The 17,101-nt window shown below is 40.0% G+C and overlaps 1 protein-coding gene across 2 annotated transcripts in view; it reads right to left on the bottom strand.

Moving 5' to 3' along the window:
- The window catches only part of PDE5A (phosphodiesterase 5A), a 104,838-nt gene extending 88,045 nt beyond the window's left edge, over nt 1-16,793 (bottom strand). The window contains exons 1-2 of one of the 2 annotated variants that reach the window (XM_039722667.1): nt 16,115-16,793; nt 13,910-13,996 (exon numbers count right to left, since the gene is read on the bottom strand). The gene's annotated coding sequence lies outside the window, so the exon portion shown is untranslated. The remainder of the gene's footprint in view (nt 1-13,909; nt 13,997-16,114) is intronic. The other variant, XM_039722660.1, reaches the window with a different exon arrangement.
- Nucleotides 16,794-17,101: the final 308 nt, after the last annotated feature.

Here is a 17,101-nt window from a genome sequence, read left to right as displayed (position 1 = left end):
TTCATCTCTTGAAACTGAGGTCAAACCCATTAACTTTTCTAGGCAGGTTCTGCCCAAAATGGATGGGTGGAGCAAGGTCAAGCCTATGATTTTATTATTTTCACTTGGGCACTTGCGCAATTTGGTATTCACATCTGGCCTTGTCTTTTAAAGGGCAATTTTTGGCATCTGAACTGGCAATTGTCTGGCCACAACTATTCAGCTGCCCAGTTTTGGATGGAGTGGGTTAGGAGTAGGCCAGCTTGAGAAATACAGATGCAAAGGGGTATATAGTAATTTTTAGGATGCTGTAAGAAAACTGTATTGGATTCTAAGGTTCAATATTCAGGCTATTATAAAAATGGAGGTCATTTTTTGCCTGTATCAATTTTCTTCTTTCACTTTAATTTAAAGTTAGTGAGCCATACAAACAGCAGAGATGAAAGCCTCTTAGTAAATGCCTGTGACCTTATTCTGAATAATCTATAGCATTCTATAACATTTTTCATTGTGATAAAATGTAAGCATTGGGCAACTGCTGAGGTGCAGGTCCCAGCTCAGGTGGTTGTGCTTAGCTGCATGTCTTTCTTAGCTGGAAACTTATACTGTGATTTCACATTGCTTTGGAAGCAGGGAATCACTTTAGCAACATGCTCCCTTCGACATTTCTAGTAAACAGAAATTCAGCTGCCGTTGCAGTTGCTGGTGTGCGTTTAATGCATCCCTGCAACACCACGGGAAGGGGCTGATCTGTAAGAGGAGCTTAGAAATACCCTCCTGAAACGGTGCGAAGGCCAGGAGTCAAGGTGGGCTGCATTAAACGTTCTGAGCCACCAGGTGGCAATGAGCTGTGCCGCTGCGCCTGGTGGCACGGCAGGACCATGCCCTGCAGAGTCTGGGAACTGCACGGGAGAAGCCCTGTTCCTATGGAGTACCCGCCTTAGGGCCTCTGATCTATCTCAGCGCGCTGCCAGTGACTGCAGTTTCTTCGTTCCAGTTGCTGTGAATCAGTTTCCATTCCCTTGGTTGTCTTTTGTCATTTGCCACTTAGCAATGTCATGTTTTAACACTCTCTGTGTCCTTTGGGAAGCAACCACATTCTGTTATTTCAGCTGTGAGCCTGATAATCTACTGAAGTGGTGATGGATGTTTTAAAGAAAATGGCAATTATCATGTGCAGTTATGCTGTGCATGAAATCTCCTGGAGCCAGTGTATCCTGTTACCAGCAATAAGAAAAGAGCATGTAGAGCACTTGGCTCACCTAGAAGAGAGGTGGCGATAATTTAAGAATGAGTTCTGAGAGACACATTTGGTTCTGGCCTATGCTGAGGTTGTAACTTTTTCAGAGAAAAGTGGTAAATCCTATCCACTAGGATTTTTTTCTATTGAGGCAAGAAAATAACCTTCAAGGACACTAGCAGAGCTCAGCAGCACTTCTCCCAGGTTGCAGTAAGGTCAGCATTAGGAATTCCTGATTTTGTGGGATGCTCTGGGAACCCTTTATCCATTTGCAGGAAGGCATTCCTGTGTAGGTGTCACACTCCAACAGAGCACTTTCATTAGTAGTGGAAAGCACTCAGGGCTTCACGGGCATGTCCTTAACATCTGGGAAGAAACTGCTTCTGAAGGAGCCCCATGTCATGTTCTTCACTTTGAGATCCTAGCAGGGCAATCTGAGCCAGCAGAACTGACAAATGTTCTGCAGGAAGTCTAGTGTTTGGTAGTGTGTGCTGCAAATGCCTCCTACAAAAATGACACTGGAAAGGAAGTTGCAGTAGCAAAGCCGACATCACAGACACAAAGCACTGGTGTTGCAACACTTATGCAAGTTTAATTTCTTCTGTGTCTGTGATGGTATCAGTCTTTAGTTACATAGCAGTCCTACAGTTTTCTTGCATTTTCTGCTGATTTTTTTGTGCAGCTAAAGCTCTGACTAAAACATCTTGAGATAATGACACTTGAACATAATTTCTTGTATGCCCGGGTTCAGCTCCAATCACCCTTTTGTAAGTACATGCAATAATGGTCTTTGGTAAAATGGTGTGATCTAAACAGGAAAAGATGAGAAAACCCCATAGAAAGTTCAGAAAGGGCAGGGAATTAAAAAGCCAGGAAAAGACATGGTAACAGTGGAAAGATTGAATTTCATGTAACACGCAGCAGTCTCAGCATGCACGTTGCCTGGCCAAGGTAAACCACACAATAAGTTACTGTGCAAACAGAGAATCATGAAGTGTGTGATCCTTTAATCTTGAGGTGACATCCCTGTAGTTCTGTTCTAATTGCCTTGTTATGGATAGAAGGAGCTGATGTGGTTCCAGTTCCTGAAGAGGCATGGTAGCTTCTAATTGTTGGAAAACAGATTAAGACTGTTCCATGGTATCACAGACATGCCTAAAATCCAGCTGTCAGGCATATTTCTATTTAGTTATGGTTTGGAAGGTGTTTAAGGGGAACAGCAGTTTAATGGAGCATCTGGATCTCATTGCAGGACAGCTTTTTGTTTTTGTGTTTCTTAATTTATTATTACACTTTCCAGCTGGGCTCATAGAGGCACAAAGGAGAGAAGACATGGCCCCAAGTCACAAAGCAAATTTGTATTCCAGCTTAAACTTTAAAGTTTCCTTTTGCCTTTTACTTAAAATATTAAATGTTAGAGCTTCCAACACTCCTTGATGGTATTTTTACTTGAAGTTTAACTTATGATTAATGTATTAACATTCCTTGTTTCAAGAACAATTTTAAAAGATATTATAGAAGGCTTTATTTTTTTTCAGCTTTGTTTTGGTCCACTGCTGCTGTTTTGTAGGAATAGTTGCTTATATGTCTTTTTATTCAGAAGAATGTCAGGGGGGTGTTTGTGATTTGAGGGCTCCTGGAGCTACTCTGTAAAATGTGCTGTATGTTACGGGTAATCGATACTTGACTCTTAATATGGATAAAGAAATAGCAGAACATGCTGGCTACTGACTGCATTATGTTGTTTGTCCTGCTTATGAGTCTTCCTGCAGGCTGTTCATCCTCTCACTATCCATTTCCCAGTTATTTCTGACAAACTTTTGCTTTGAAAAAAAAGGCAAAGGGCTGCAGTCACATCCATGTTCTGATCATTGCCTGCTGTATTCCTCCCTCACAGGACCCAAGTTTGTTGTCCTCCCACTCAGTTAAACTGTGCCAAAATACAGAATGTAATTGAGAAATAATGCATTAGTGCTCTTGTGAGGAAATAAGGAAATCCAAAAGGAAATTCCACTTGTGTCTTCAATTCTGTTAAGGAAAACTGTATATTTGGTTGTCTGCTTGGAGAGGAAAACTGAAGCCCAGCCACTTAAGTTAAAGGTGTATGTGACCTTGGCTGTGCTTGTTGTTTGCTACTTAAGTAAGTTCTTGCCATTTCTGATATCTGTGGATCATGTCCTTGGAATTGCAGTGTAATGCAGCTAAATCATTTCCATGGGCATGAAGTGGAAAGACAAGAAATTTGTCCCAGGGTTTAATCTGAATGAGATACAGTTTTACAAGAGATTAAAGAAGGCTCTTGAGGCAGTAAATAGAAATACGCCCAGAAGCAGCCATTTGGGTGTCAGGTCTTTAGATTTATATTCATGCTCACATATCTAATTACTGCTGGTGAACTGGAAATATCTATACCAGCTCCACTCTTCCCTAAAGTGCTTCTGATCATAGCTGTATAAAGCCAGTCAGTGAAAAAACAGCAAGTGCTTGTCAAACCTCAAACACTGGCCCAATTTCTTTTTGTTCATAAACCATGCAGAAGAAGACAGGGGTGATCCCAATTACTTTTTATCAGATCAATGAAATGGGATAATTTCTCTGAGTTTTGTGGAACAAGATGTTATCTAATGCAAATTAAGCTACATGGATGTTTTCTCAAAGAAGCTGTTCTTCCAGCTGGAACCCTTGGAATACTTTCTGCACCCTTTCCTCCTGCCTCACCCTTGAACTGCTCCTGGGGTCGAGTAAAGTGGAGGTAAGGCAAAAAAACCTACAGGAGCTCAAAGAAGAATCATGAGAGCTGTGGGTTTTATCCACTGAATCGGTGGCAAACCCTGAAGGATGGATAGGAACTAATTGTAACAGTGATCCTGATGGTTCCTTCTCAAATTTCTGCCTTCATTACTGCAGCTCTGAGTATTGCACTACAATGCCTTGTCACTGTGTATCTTTGCTCTGCTCTCTTCTTATGCCCTCACCACAGAGTCACACATTTCTCACTCACCTGGCAGTATTTAGAGCACTGTCAGGATCTGAAACTCTCCACATCATTGGGCAACCATCAGTAAATGCACAAGCTCTCACTTTGGAGAACTCCTTGGATGCTCTTGGGATGGTTGCGAGCAATTCTGGCTGTGTCAGCCGGAAAGGCAGCAGACAAATGCAGAGGCAAGAGCATGCTAACAAGTGCTGGAAAGCAGCAGGCTGCCAAATGAGAGCATGCAGAGCATGGTGCTTTAAAAAGTGCTGGAATTTGTTACTTTATTCTAATTTCCTGTGTTTGGAAGGTTTTTTTGATGCTTTGATGGCACTGGAGACATAGTGATGATGAGCTGGAGAGAAGCATAGCTTGCGTGCACTCCTCAATCTCAGAAAATTTTGAGACCTGAATAATTTTCTTCTGGGAAAACTTTCAGTGCCAATTATGTTCCAAAAGAATTTCCGAGGCAGCCTGCCCATCCAATTTCTCTCTTTTCCAGCTTATAAAATAGCAAGCTGATAGCATGCCTCTATCCTTTTGACCCTGTGGAGCATAAGGCAACTGAAGAGTCATCGGGCTGCCCCTGGAAGCTGGGTTATAGATTCTGGCCAAAAGTGTGGAAGCTGTAATTGGTGCGGAAGATTTCTCTTCTCTTAATCATGCCTTCATATTTGAACTATTTCCAGTCTTCCCAAAGAACAAGTCATTAGCCACTCCTTTGGAAGCAGAAAGGCTTGAGGAAGCATAGTTTGAGATTTGTTTGACCTTTCAGCTCTGCTTTCCTCTGAGCACAGGATTACTTCTGCTCTCTGCAATTTGGATTATGTAGGGATTCAAACATCTGAGAGAGTGAGGGAAATGAAAATTTTTGGGTCAATGAATGAGACTTTTGGGGAACCTCTCTCTATTGGCTGGTATGTTTTTCAGGAAGTTTGGTGTTATCAGAGTACTTGCTGAAGCTACTTGCATGAAAATCTGAGGGGTTTGAATAGGATGTGAAAGTCTGAAAATTCCTTCTGCTAAGGACAGGTCTTATCCTGTGATGTGTGTTGAAGGCAGAAAATATTTCACAGCCTGTTCACAGCAGAAAATATGTGAGAAAAAAATCAGCGTGCAAAAGGAAAGAGACAAATTTAAAAAAAAATAAATCAAGAAATGGGTTATAGTTATCTGATTTGACTGTCCAAAAGAAAGAGAACACTTCTTTCCCCAGGCCCAAAAAGAGTTTGCAGGACTGACCCCTGAGAGAAGCTGACCCAATATGTATGGAAACAAGAGATTCCTGAAGGAGCTGTCTCTGCCAGAAGAGCTGCTGCAGAGATGTTCCTCTTAAATGAAATAAAACCATTCCTGTAGGAATTAAAATCTGACTGAAATAACTAACGTTATGGAAAATACTCCAAAACATACACTCTGCTGTTCTGAATGCAGTTGCTCCAAAATACCCTAAAGAACAAAATGCTGCAACTTAAAGCCAATAACACCAATTCAGGAGGTATATAATGTCTGCCAGCGTATGGAAACAAAGTCAGGACAGCTGATTTAATTCACAGAACATACAGAATTTGGTTAGTATCCTTCAATGATTGGTTGTCTTACTGATGGTAGGATTTGTTTGATAATAGCCAAGTGTAAATATCATTTGTACCATGTAACCCTGGGTTACTGTGGTTCCCACCCTCCCCCTGGCTGGGGGAATTTGGGTTTGATCTTCAGTAACTGAGACAGAAGTACCAAAGTACAGTAAATCCAACATAATACTTTCTTACCCCAAAATACACATTCCAAAACACTGCAAGAACACAGCAATTTTTTTTTCTGTATTATTTACTCAAAAAACATATGAAAAATAATACAGTTCAGGAAGCTTATGAGTGATTAAAGGAATGTACTGTGCATACATCTTAATATGCAACATACATATAGTTCCAACTGTATTAGTGCATGGAGCCAGAGAAGAGATTTCTAAAGGCAAAGCAGGAGTTACTCCCAGAAACTGAGAGGGAGACAGCCTCAAAATTAGCTTTACTGGGATTTTATTTCTGCTTTGCATGAAGGCTGTAGCATGTTGGAATCTCATATGCATTCATGCAGTATTTGTCTTTTAAGCATGACTAACATACTGAGAAAAAGGCTTAAGATGCAGTTGGAACCTAAAAGAGCCACTTGGAACAAAGGGATGGAAGTCCATGGTGTATAGTCTCTCCTGGAGCCAGGATAACATTTTTCCTATGTGTAGGTGAGGAGACCAAGGCTTGAGCAGAGCTGGCTGATAGGGGGGTGCTTTTGGTGACCAAGTGACGCTGTCCCTCTTGGAGCTGCCAGGCTGTGCTGTTGTAACCTGCTCTGAATGTGCCTCTCTCCTCTACTCTCTAATCAGCTTGAAGGGGTCACTGGCCCTGCCAGGCATCTGTGTAGCTGCTGGGGTGCACAGCTCTTTTGAATTGTCTGCCTCCAGCTTGCATTATCAGGTTACTGCATGAGAGAACAGGCCTCTGCCCAGTGCCAATTATAAGTGCAAAGAAAAGCCTTTTTGTTTGGGTTTGCCTTTGATGTGTGTCCAGAGGAAGCGTGCAAACCACACTGCTGGGTTAGCTGACCTCTCTGCGGTGAGTTCCAGTTGCATTTACTTTTCAAATAGCTATAAAAAGTGAAGGCCTTTCAAAGCTGTAACTCCAAATTGTTCCCAGCACAAACCCCAAACAGCTGCACTTTGTGCTGGGAAATGCCTTGAAGGCTGAAGGAGGGAGCCTTCCCTCCAGGCCATGTAGATGTTTTACAGCTGTATGTGTGGCCTTGAGGTTAAAGTGACTTCCTTGGAGATCCCATCCATAGATGGGCTGGCCAGGCAGTTTTGTGGTTATGAAGGATGACCTTGGCCTGTTTTCCCGAATGCTGCTGTGGGGGGAGGAATGTGCTGATGGGAGATGGTGCCTTTCAGCACCCTCACCTCTCTTGGCACACACTCCCTGCATTCAGGGCCCTCCTGATCTGTACAGACAGGTCTGGCCAGCTCAGAGGGAGCTGGGGCCGTGATCCTTGCCAGCCTGAGGTGCTGAGTGCTCCCATTAACTCTGTGGGGAAGCACAGGAGTCCTGTGCAGAGACTGTGCTGACACCAGGGCCTTGTTTCTGGTCACTCAGGCAGGGTTTGTTTTCTATACCCTGAACTTTCTCAAGCAGCTCTGGAAGACCCAACTCCAACGTCTGCTTTACAATTATCTGACAACTAATTTAATAAAAGCTCTGCAATTAACAGGCTGAATTTATGTAGCTCATGTTCTTCAGGGCCTCATCTGAAGGCTTTGCAGTTCTTATGCAGAACTTTGCACAGGCTGCACTGATCCACTAAGCTCTGCTCTAATATTGTTTAAAAGTAATTGCCCTCACCATGTTGTTTCTGCTTTGCTATTTCTAAACTATGCGAAATTCAGGAAGCTGCCTCTTGCACATGATTATAAATTGCTGGCTGGGGTGAGATACCTAACAGGCAACTAAAATATAATAAAATATTAAATGCATTTTCATATTGTGCACATTCTATTTACATATTATTCACAAGGGACTCTGAATTTGCTTCACAATAATACCAGGAAAGGAAAAAATTCTTCTCAGTAATGAACAGACACAGCAGAAGGGTTTTGGCATGTAGTTCTTCCCTCAAAGAATTTTGCTTGAAAAGGGTATGAAGAAAATCTCAATAAAATATTAAGATTTGAACTATTGCTGATTATGTTCGAAAGGCACAGGAGAGAGTCATGGCAGGAATGTAATAGGAAGGAGAAGGAAAGTAGGGTGCCAAGTGTATCCCTTAAAAAATAAAATTTTCTGCTTTGTTATTAAGAAGAACAGCAGGTTTTATTAGTGGCATATAAACGACACTGAAAGCTGGAAGTGACAACTAACAGCAGCCCACGGCTTGTTAAGTCCATGATAGAAGGTTATAATTCATATGCCATATGGAAATTTTGTTGAGAGCTGCTCTCAACATGAGCTCATCATTTGGTACAAAATATTCTCCTGCAGGAACATGTCTCAGAGAACAACAAGAGAACTGAGGGGCAACAATTTTCAGGATAAGATTCGATAAATTCTCTGAAGCAAAGAGATTACTTTATTTTCACCTTTGACTTATTGATATTACTCTGAATTCAAAAGTTTCACTTAGATCCTGAAGTCTGAGTGCTCTCTTGTTTCTTCCTGACTGGGACTGGTGATTTATTTAGACCCTGCCACGCGCCACAGGCAAAAAGATTTTACCTACAAAACTCATTCAGGATACCTGTCAGGAAACTGAAAATGGGAGAAAAACATAAAAAATTAATATTAAAGATAGCTTGATGGAATCTACCAGCTCATCTAACATATAAGAAAAGATGGGAAAATTTGTTATGTTTAGGCTAATAAATGAGAAGACAGGTGATGTGTCATACATATTGCATAACAGAAGATAAATGCTAGTGAGAAGAGATTATTTAAGTGATAACGCTGGCACATGAAAAACTTCATGGTGACTAAAAGTCACTTCAGATTTTAAGTAGGAGAGGCCATTAGTTTTTAACACAGGGAAAGCCCAGAGCCTTGCAGAAATTTAGCCTCAGGAATTGTCTGAAGTAAATCAGTTTAATTTAGCATTTAACCGAGAGAAAATGCATGTACAAGTGGCAGTGCAATCAAACTTTCAAGAGGGCTTCCAAGCAAAACTGAAATCACAGATGATGAGCTAAGTTTGTTAAACACAGCATATTACTTACAGAAATGTTAAGGTAAATCATGGACCTGAAGTAATAATCCAATGTGAATGTCAATTATCTGAGCAGTCTGCAATTAAACCCAGACTTTTCTGATCGCTGTGGCTGTCTCCACATTGTTTCAAAGTGTTTGACCTTGAATAATATTTGCTGAACTGGCTGTCTATGGCCACAGTATCACACAACATATTTTGGAGCTGTGGAAAGATGAGCTCACCAAGGGCACACACAACCCACAGCCTGATCCATGGACAGTGACTAATGTCAGCCCAGAAAACAATCTGATTTTCAGATATCCTGAAAATGCTCTCTGCTTGCATGGACATTCAGAGATGTTTTTGACAAAGTAAGTCATCAGTTTTCCTGCTCTCACCAGTCATCTTTAGAGTGGCACTTCCCAAAAAGTGTGTTCTCCTCTGAGATTCACACCATTAGTCATGTTGTTGATTCAGTCAGGCTTCTCAAAGCCTGGCCTGTGTCTCCTATCAGCTTCTTCTTTGTGCATCCTTTGCTTTGAATTATTGCTGATCTAACTCTGTATTACAGTAATTCTGTGTACACAGAGTGTATTTTTTACTAACATATGCTTGTTGTGCTAAAGGCCCTCAGGAATAATCTTTAATTTTTAAAGAATGCTGCATTAAAATTGAAGACACCATGACTCTCCCAACAGGCCATAAAATTACGAGATTTAGGTACTGTAGGATCCTCCCCTTAGTATGGGAAATATATAAAAGAAGCCTTATTTACCCCAGTGAATAGGGTGAACCCTAGTTCCAGCCCAGTTCAAAATGAGACTCCCTACAGCACCAGCTCCATAGTGCTGTTTTTAGAATAAAAAGCTGTGAAAAAAAAAGAGCTGGGGACCCCAAAGTCATTGAAGCCTTTCTTGAAGATTTAATTGTTGCATATATTTGGAACACTGAAGTTTTTAGTCTTACGAGTATTGTGAGAGTCACAACTTTAGTCATGCCTAAATGCAAACCTTATAGAAATATTCCTTACAAATTGATTTAGGGTTGGGAAAACATCATTCTGCTTGGGATTTTGTTTGGTTTTCTTTTTAAAAACAGGGTCATCTCAGAAACAAGTTTTTCCCTTTAGTTTGTCAAGAAAATGGAAAAAAATATTAAAAGTACTATGCTGGTAAAAATACTGTTCTAATATTTTAATCCTTCTTATTTTCTGTTATATTTTGTTTTCTATGAAGCACAGTCTGCACAAAGAAATTCAGCTGCAGAAACCATTGTTTGAAGTGGGAAGCTGAGATTTGCAAATAACTAACTTGAAAAAGTGCTCCCTGGTATCTTCCCCTGAATGAAAAAGAACACATCTTCTGACATGTGTTCTTGCTATCTGCTGATCTCAGCATTGAAGAATGTTTCAGGATAGGACAGGGCTGTATTAAGGGAACTTGGATGAGTAAATCCTCATGTGGCTGTTTAGGAAGTTATAATCTGCAAAAGGACTTCACTTGAAGGAATCTCTTTTACTTAGAAGGCAAAAAGGGAAAATTAAAACTCCCTATTGCACGCAGCTTGCTATCTCATTTTTTCCCTCATGTGTAGCCAGATTTTTCTGAGGGAAAAACTTTAATGATAATTGCTTTTTTCCATAGCAGAGCAAGGATTTTTTTGAACAGATGCTGACTGATTCCGTTCTGTGCAATTGGACTGGCGGCTCTCAGAGTACTTTCTCAGGGCTGCCAAGTTACGAAATGTTTGAGGTACAAGCAGAGTGTGAATAAAGCTTTTATTGCTTTGAACAAGACATCTCGGCTCAAAATTCCCTTGCTTACATTTGTGTGGATATTAATGACCTGTTAGTTAAATGTGGATATAAAAATGTCAGATAGACTAAAACAGTTAAAATAATATTTTTTTCTTAGTTTTGCTCTTTAAATCTTTTATGGTTACTATCACTGGGCTTCCCTCTTCTTCTCATGTTTTGTGTTTATTGGCAGTTACATGGTCACCTTTTTCAATACAAATGCAGCCACAAATCAGAGGCTGCTTTTATTGTCATTTATATCAACAGAGTTGTTGTCTCTGCTTTCATGGATAAGGGAATAATTTCAAAATGGGATAAGTGAAGAACTCCTTATATTCTTCTTTATATTTGAGATGATATCTCTGAAAAATAGCAGGTTTCTCAGAGTCTAAAGTCTTTCACATATGCTAGGAGAAGTTTCAATTAATCTTCTTAAAACCCGTCTCAAGTCTTTAAATACTACTGTTGTTGTATTTTCTAACTCTAAATTACACTTTTATGTTTGCCAGTCTTTTTTCCCTAAAGAAAGTTTTATAATTTAATCTGATAATGATTAAAAAATTAGAGATATGAACAGTTTTTTAAATTTTACTATATTCTTTTTCTCTCAGTGTGGTTTTGTAAGTGAAGACAAGGAGAAAAGACAAATATGGAAGAATTTTTTCCTTCATAAAGGAAATGGATGTGTTTAAATACATTGAAAGAGAAAATGAAGTTTCACTATTTTATGTAAAATGAATGTATCATTTTCAACCAAACCTAGCTATTAATAATTATTAATGATATTACTTAAGTAATTACACAGCATTTCAGGGATGATAACTAGTGCTAGAAATCGCACAGCAAATTCAAAGGTTTGTCCCTTTCTGGTGCTGCAGCACAGCCTGACCTGGACAAGATCCTAGGAAGTAACGCTGAGCAAGTTCACTGTTACAGCAGCATCATATTTGGCTCTTTTTGTCACTGCAGATTCCAAATTCTGTAAAATTGTCCCATGTTTCTGCTCCTTCTCATAATGTTGTACTCTAATGGTACAAGAGTTGTGTCAGCACCCTGTGAGGCAACATCTGGAAACCATTAATGCTTTGTGGGGCACAGGATGGCACAGACACCACTGATGCATCTGGAAAGAGCAAAACCTCTCTCTTGTGCCCTGGTAGGGTGGGTGATTGCCAGGGGAAGGCTGGGAATCTCTCAGAATCCTTCACACAGATTCCTGGCACATATACGATGGCTGAACCTGTGTTATGACCAGGAACCCAAACGCTTCAAGTGAAAAGGATGTGGAATATTGCTCTCCTAGTTTTTGTTAGTTACAATCTGTTAGTGACAATCTAGTCTATAAATAGTGACAGCTACATCTGTGTGGATAAATTTCCCATCTGAAACTGAGTTTTTTGAGCTTAATTGAATGTCTTGCATAGCATTTGATTTATTCATGTGCACAGTGGCTCTGTGGCACACGGCAGCATTCACAGGTAGGGGTTTTTTTTTACATGTGACATGAATGATATAAGAATATTTTTCCATGCTGACATGGTTTGTCTGCTCAAACTTAGAGAGCTCATTTAACAACGCATCCATATTTTTTCATCTTTCCTTTTTTCTCTTGTAGTGGTAGCATCAATTAATTATTCAGCTCCATTTCAAATATTTTAAATGCACGTTTTATGTAGGACATAATGTAGGACAATTTATGCAAGATCAATTGTCTCTGATTATTACATATTTTCCACAGAATCTAGAAAAGCTCCCTAAAAGTCAAGAACAGTATATTTTCATTACTACTTTTTCCTGGACACTCTTTTTGTTTATTACTATCATAACTGGCAACCCTTATCAGACTCCTTTGACTTTCCTGGTTCTGCCAAAAGCTGGGACTGTTCAGGCTGGAGAAAAGTGCAGAAGACACAAGTAGAAGTGATGCTGTCTTTTTATTTTATTTTATTTTTTTCCACAATGCCTGCAGCTATGATTTTCCACTCAGTGAAGATTTTTGCCCCAAAGGAATGAAGAGTAGGCAGATGCTCAGAGAACAAGTGATACGGAGCTAGGAAGATATTAAGACCTGCAGCTCATGACAAGCTAAAATCTTTTGCAAACAGAATTACAATTAGCTGTGTTTTGATGGGATTTCTGAGGACTCAGAGAATTCTTGGTGGTTCAGAAGAATATGCCTCGTTTTCTGTCAGCTATGCAGAGGCAATGGAAAACATTTGTCAAAACAGATGGCAGGTTTAGCCCCCCGCCACTGAATACAAATGGGAAGTTCAAGGTCCAGTTAATGGCTGCTGAGCCAAGAAACATTTGGAAACTTAGTTTAGCATTGAATAGACCCCAAAGAATACAGTGTTACAATTCCAGAACACCGTGGCCACGGCCAAACTCGGTATGCTGTGAGCGGTGGTTTCACAGCTTATGTGTCCAGCCAGAACGAAGAACTGCTGAGGTGCACAAAAACTGAGATGTAGCAGCTAACATGGTTTTCAGGATTTTGGAGAAATGTTTGACAGCTGCTTCAGCCCAGCAGAACATTTCTTTGCCCAGTGCTTCTTGATATTTTACTGTCACTCAATTGCTTTTCCTAAACTAAAATAAATATTGTCTGAATAGCAATCATGTGCATAAAATATACAAGGGGACAAAATGGGAAAATCTCTGTTTTTTCTATTAAATCGTGCTGGCATTTACACTGCAGTAAGTTTCACAGAATCTCTAGGTAAATTGTGGAAAGTATGATCTGTGGAGCCGAAAGGTTTTAACTGTCGGTGGTGTAACTACCGAAAGCAAAACAAAGTCACAGAGATGTTTTACATGCATCCAGTGAAACAAATACTGGGGTAATTTGTGCTGATTAATAATGAAAAAGGTTCTTGCTGTAATTGAAACAATTTACTGTTAAATGAGCAGAGGTTACTTTTCTGAGTTTGGAATAAGAACACAGAGAAAGCTTCTACGAAGGGTTTGTAATAGTGATCAGTGCTTTATACAGACCCTAATCAAGATCCTAATAATGTAATCATACAATAGATTCGAAAGGTAGATTTTTCCTATGGAATGGGTACTCACTGCAGTGCAGTAAATGCAAGGTTAAACTGCACCATGTCTGTCTCTACCTTCACATCCCTTGTCCGTACATCAAGAATTAAGCATCGAAGAGCAGAAGTGTAGCACTGTTGAAAACATGACTGACCTGTCAGTCTTGCACACAGGTCCCTGTCACCAGGTTCAGAATGTTTCTTCCCAGCTGGGTCTGGCTGAGCTCCCTTCTTTCTTCACACTGAGGGGAATGTACAACAGCAACTTAAAAATGAAGAGCAAGGGCTAAAAGATAACTTTTGTGGCTGATAATTGTTAGAATACCCATACTTGTTTTCCATAATTTCACAGGAATGGCTTCCTAAGGATTAGGTATGGCTACCTGACTAGTTAACATTTTTTTTCCTTCTAGAATTTCATGAATATACGGAATGGATGTCATGAGTGAAAGCCAAGTTGCTGTTAGCTATATCTTAAGGTAAGCTGTTAAGCACCCAATGTTATTATCTTTTGTGTTTATTTGGAGTTGTAAAGAAGCCTTGATGTGCGTTATACCCTGAGTGACTTGCTAGTGAGTATGGAACAATGGCAGGTCTTTAATTTATATACCGGGGTTTCAGACTGGACCTGGAGACCAAATTAGATAATTAAAATCCAGGTAATCTTATAAAGATGTGCAATTCTTTCTCTTCAAAACCCTTGTGTTTTTCATGCCACAAATTTGGCCAATATGCCACCATTGCTTTCTGCAAAGCAGAACTGAGAGATCTGTGAAGAAAGCTGTTAAGTGTTCCCTTAGGATTTAGGCACTGATGATCAGCACAGCAGCAGCAGGCAGATGTTAACACACCTCAGTTGGCAGGAAAATTCAATTTTTAAAAGACTATGTGTTCCAAATAACTGTGGCAGATGTACAGTGAAGCCCACAGAGCTGTGGGAGCTCATCACTAATACTGAGGGTCTTGGATCTTCCTGACAGCTTGCTGTAGCGGTTGTCTCCAGAGGGTTGCTGTTATTTGGAAGCAGCACATTTCAGTGCCTTTTTTCTTGACAATACCTGGGATTAATTTAGTCTACTGTTGTCTTAAGATCCCCGTGGACAAAAATCGATCTTAAAGGAAATGGCTTCCGAGACCCAAATTGAATGATGAAGAATTGTGGTTGCCAAATTTGTTTACATAGAGGGGCTTTTTAGCCGAGACTTTCACTGTGTGGTTTGACACTAAAAAAAGTAATTCCTGGATTAAAGCACTGGGAAACAGTATAAGGGAATAAAAATGTACAGATGTATGGAACTAGAAAACAACTCTTTTAACTATATCCATCATTTCAAATAGAAAAAACTCATTAAGTGAATTGCATTTTCCCAAGTCTGGCTAAGGAACAAGACATTTCTTGCTGGATTTGTGAATGTGTTCAGTACTGTGCAAACAAGAGAAATGCTCTTTTCCCATAATACTTCTATAAACCTATGTTCTGCCACTTTAATCTACCAGTGACAATAATGCAGCATTTTATTTTCTGATTTGTTGTGACTATTAAATCTAAGAGCTTAGATAATTTTATTTAAATACAATTAAAATTTAACAGCTTGCCTAGTTATCCTCCTAGTCAAATTTGTCCTCATTTGAAAGGGTTCTTTTCTAATTTTGACTTATTAAATTCTGTGAGAAAGATCAAAGGTGCCCTCCTGCTCCTTATCCTCCTGCAGAGGGTCAATGGATCAGATACTTCACGGTTTGACAAAATATCTCAGTGAACTCATCTGTATACAGTAATTATTATGTTATTAGGCCATTTTACAGTAAGAGTTAAACTCTCAATCCTTTTGTAAACAGCATCAATACATGCTAAACAAGTACCTCTTTCCTGAGGAGCATGGTTCTGTTTTTGTTTGATATTTGAAAATGTACCATGTCCTTTTCAGTTGCTAAGCTGTGTGATTTACGAACTGCTCTCGATGGATTGTATTGGCATCCCATCAGAACTGCATTCTAGCCTTCCTCCCTAAAATACAGGCAGTTCTAAGAAAGCAGCACTATTCTTGTGAAAACAGCATTTATATATTTCTCTTGCATGTTTATCCTCAGCATCATCTTACTGGGAACATGCTTAACCTGCCAAAAGCTCTTCTGAACTCTGACTGCAAACCATTCCAAAGTCCAAATTTCTCATGCAAAGGCCATATGACCTCAGGTAGGTAGAGAACTCCAGGCTCTCTGAGCACGTTATCTGCAACCAACTTTACAGTTTTCTGAGCCTTTTGGCTGCTGCATATTCAAAGCACTGTTTACTTATTGCCCTTGTCATCTAGTCAGACTGCATAGCTCTGATCCAGGCAGTTTGCTTTCAGTCTTACCTCAGTATTCACAACCTCATGGTGCTGAGTAGTCTGACCCAGGTGCCTTATCCTGAAAACCTGGGGCTTTTTATTTGTTTGATTAACTCCCATGGCTTGCAAGCGATCCAGCTTTTGTTCAGCCGCTCTTCAGAAGGCTGGTGCATGGCTCTGCACGGCTTGGGCTTTCCTTAATCAACATATGGACTATAATATATTGGTTGTTTTGAGTCTGATGTCATGGGAAAAAGTGTTGCTTCAGTCAGTATGGAAACTTGCCCAGATACCTTCGCGTTGTTTCTTCCTTGACTGTAGTATCTGCTTGAAACTTTTCACTTGCCTTCTAATGGTTATTCCTGCTCATCCACAGGCTGTTTCCAGTCCAAATATAGTGCTCCTTGATTGAAAAAATCCAAGAAGCAGTTCTCTTTTTGGCACATGTTTAACAATCCCAGCTAAATCCCTTCTGAAATGCCATGGTCCGGTTTGTCATAGAAGGTCACAGGCTTGCTGGGGCTGTCCCTCCGGACATTTCAGCGACTTCTGTGTCTGCACAGCTACATAAACTCAGCTGAAATCTGGAATGTTTTTCAAACCCTTTCTTCCCCTCCCTCTGAAGTGGCTGTGAGGAAGCAGTGACCGAGGGTATCCTTGTGAAACTCCCGTTGACCCTCAATATGGAATGTGCAGCCAGTTCAGGGCTGCATCGGGGTCCTGTGTTTGGGGTTTGTTTTTTGTACTGAGGGAGCCTTTCAGATGGTGTTTGGGAATGAATTTAAAAGAACAGCTAAAGTAATTTTATTTGCTTGTCTGCATAACTAAAGGATATTAGTCAGGGCAAAATAATGTAACTCCAGTGATATTAATAGAGCTGAGTTAGAACAACTGGAGAATAAGCCCTTAAATTCTAGGGAAATTATTATTGTGCAGGCTGAGTTTCAAAGGCTCTAATGCTGTTTAATAATGTTAGGAGTCTCTCATAACCAACTAATTCCTAATTAGCTTTTC

The sequence above is a fragment of the Passer montanus genome, unplaced genomic scaffold (genome assembly GCF_014805655.1).
Source record: "Passer montanus isolate IOZ18808 unplaced genomic scaffold, ASM1480565v1 scaffold108, whole genome shotgun sequence".
Classification (NCBI taxonomy): Eukaryota; Metazoa; Chordata; class Aves; order Passeriformes; family Passeridae; genus Passer; species Passer montanus.
This window is presented reverse-complemented; position numbering and strand designations above follow the sequence as displayed.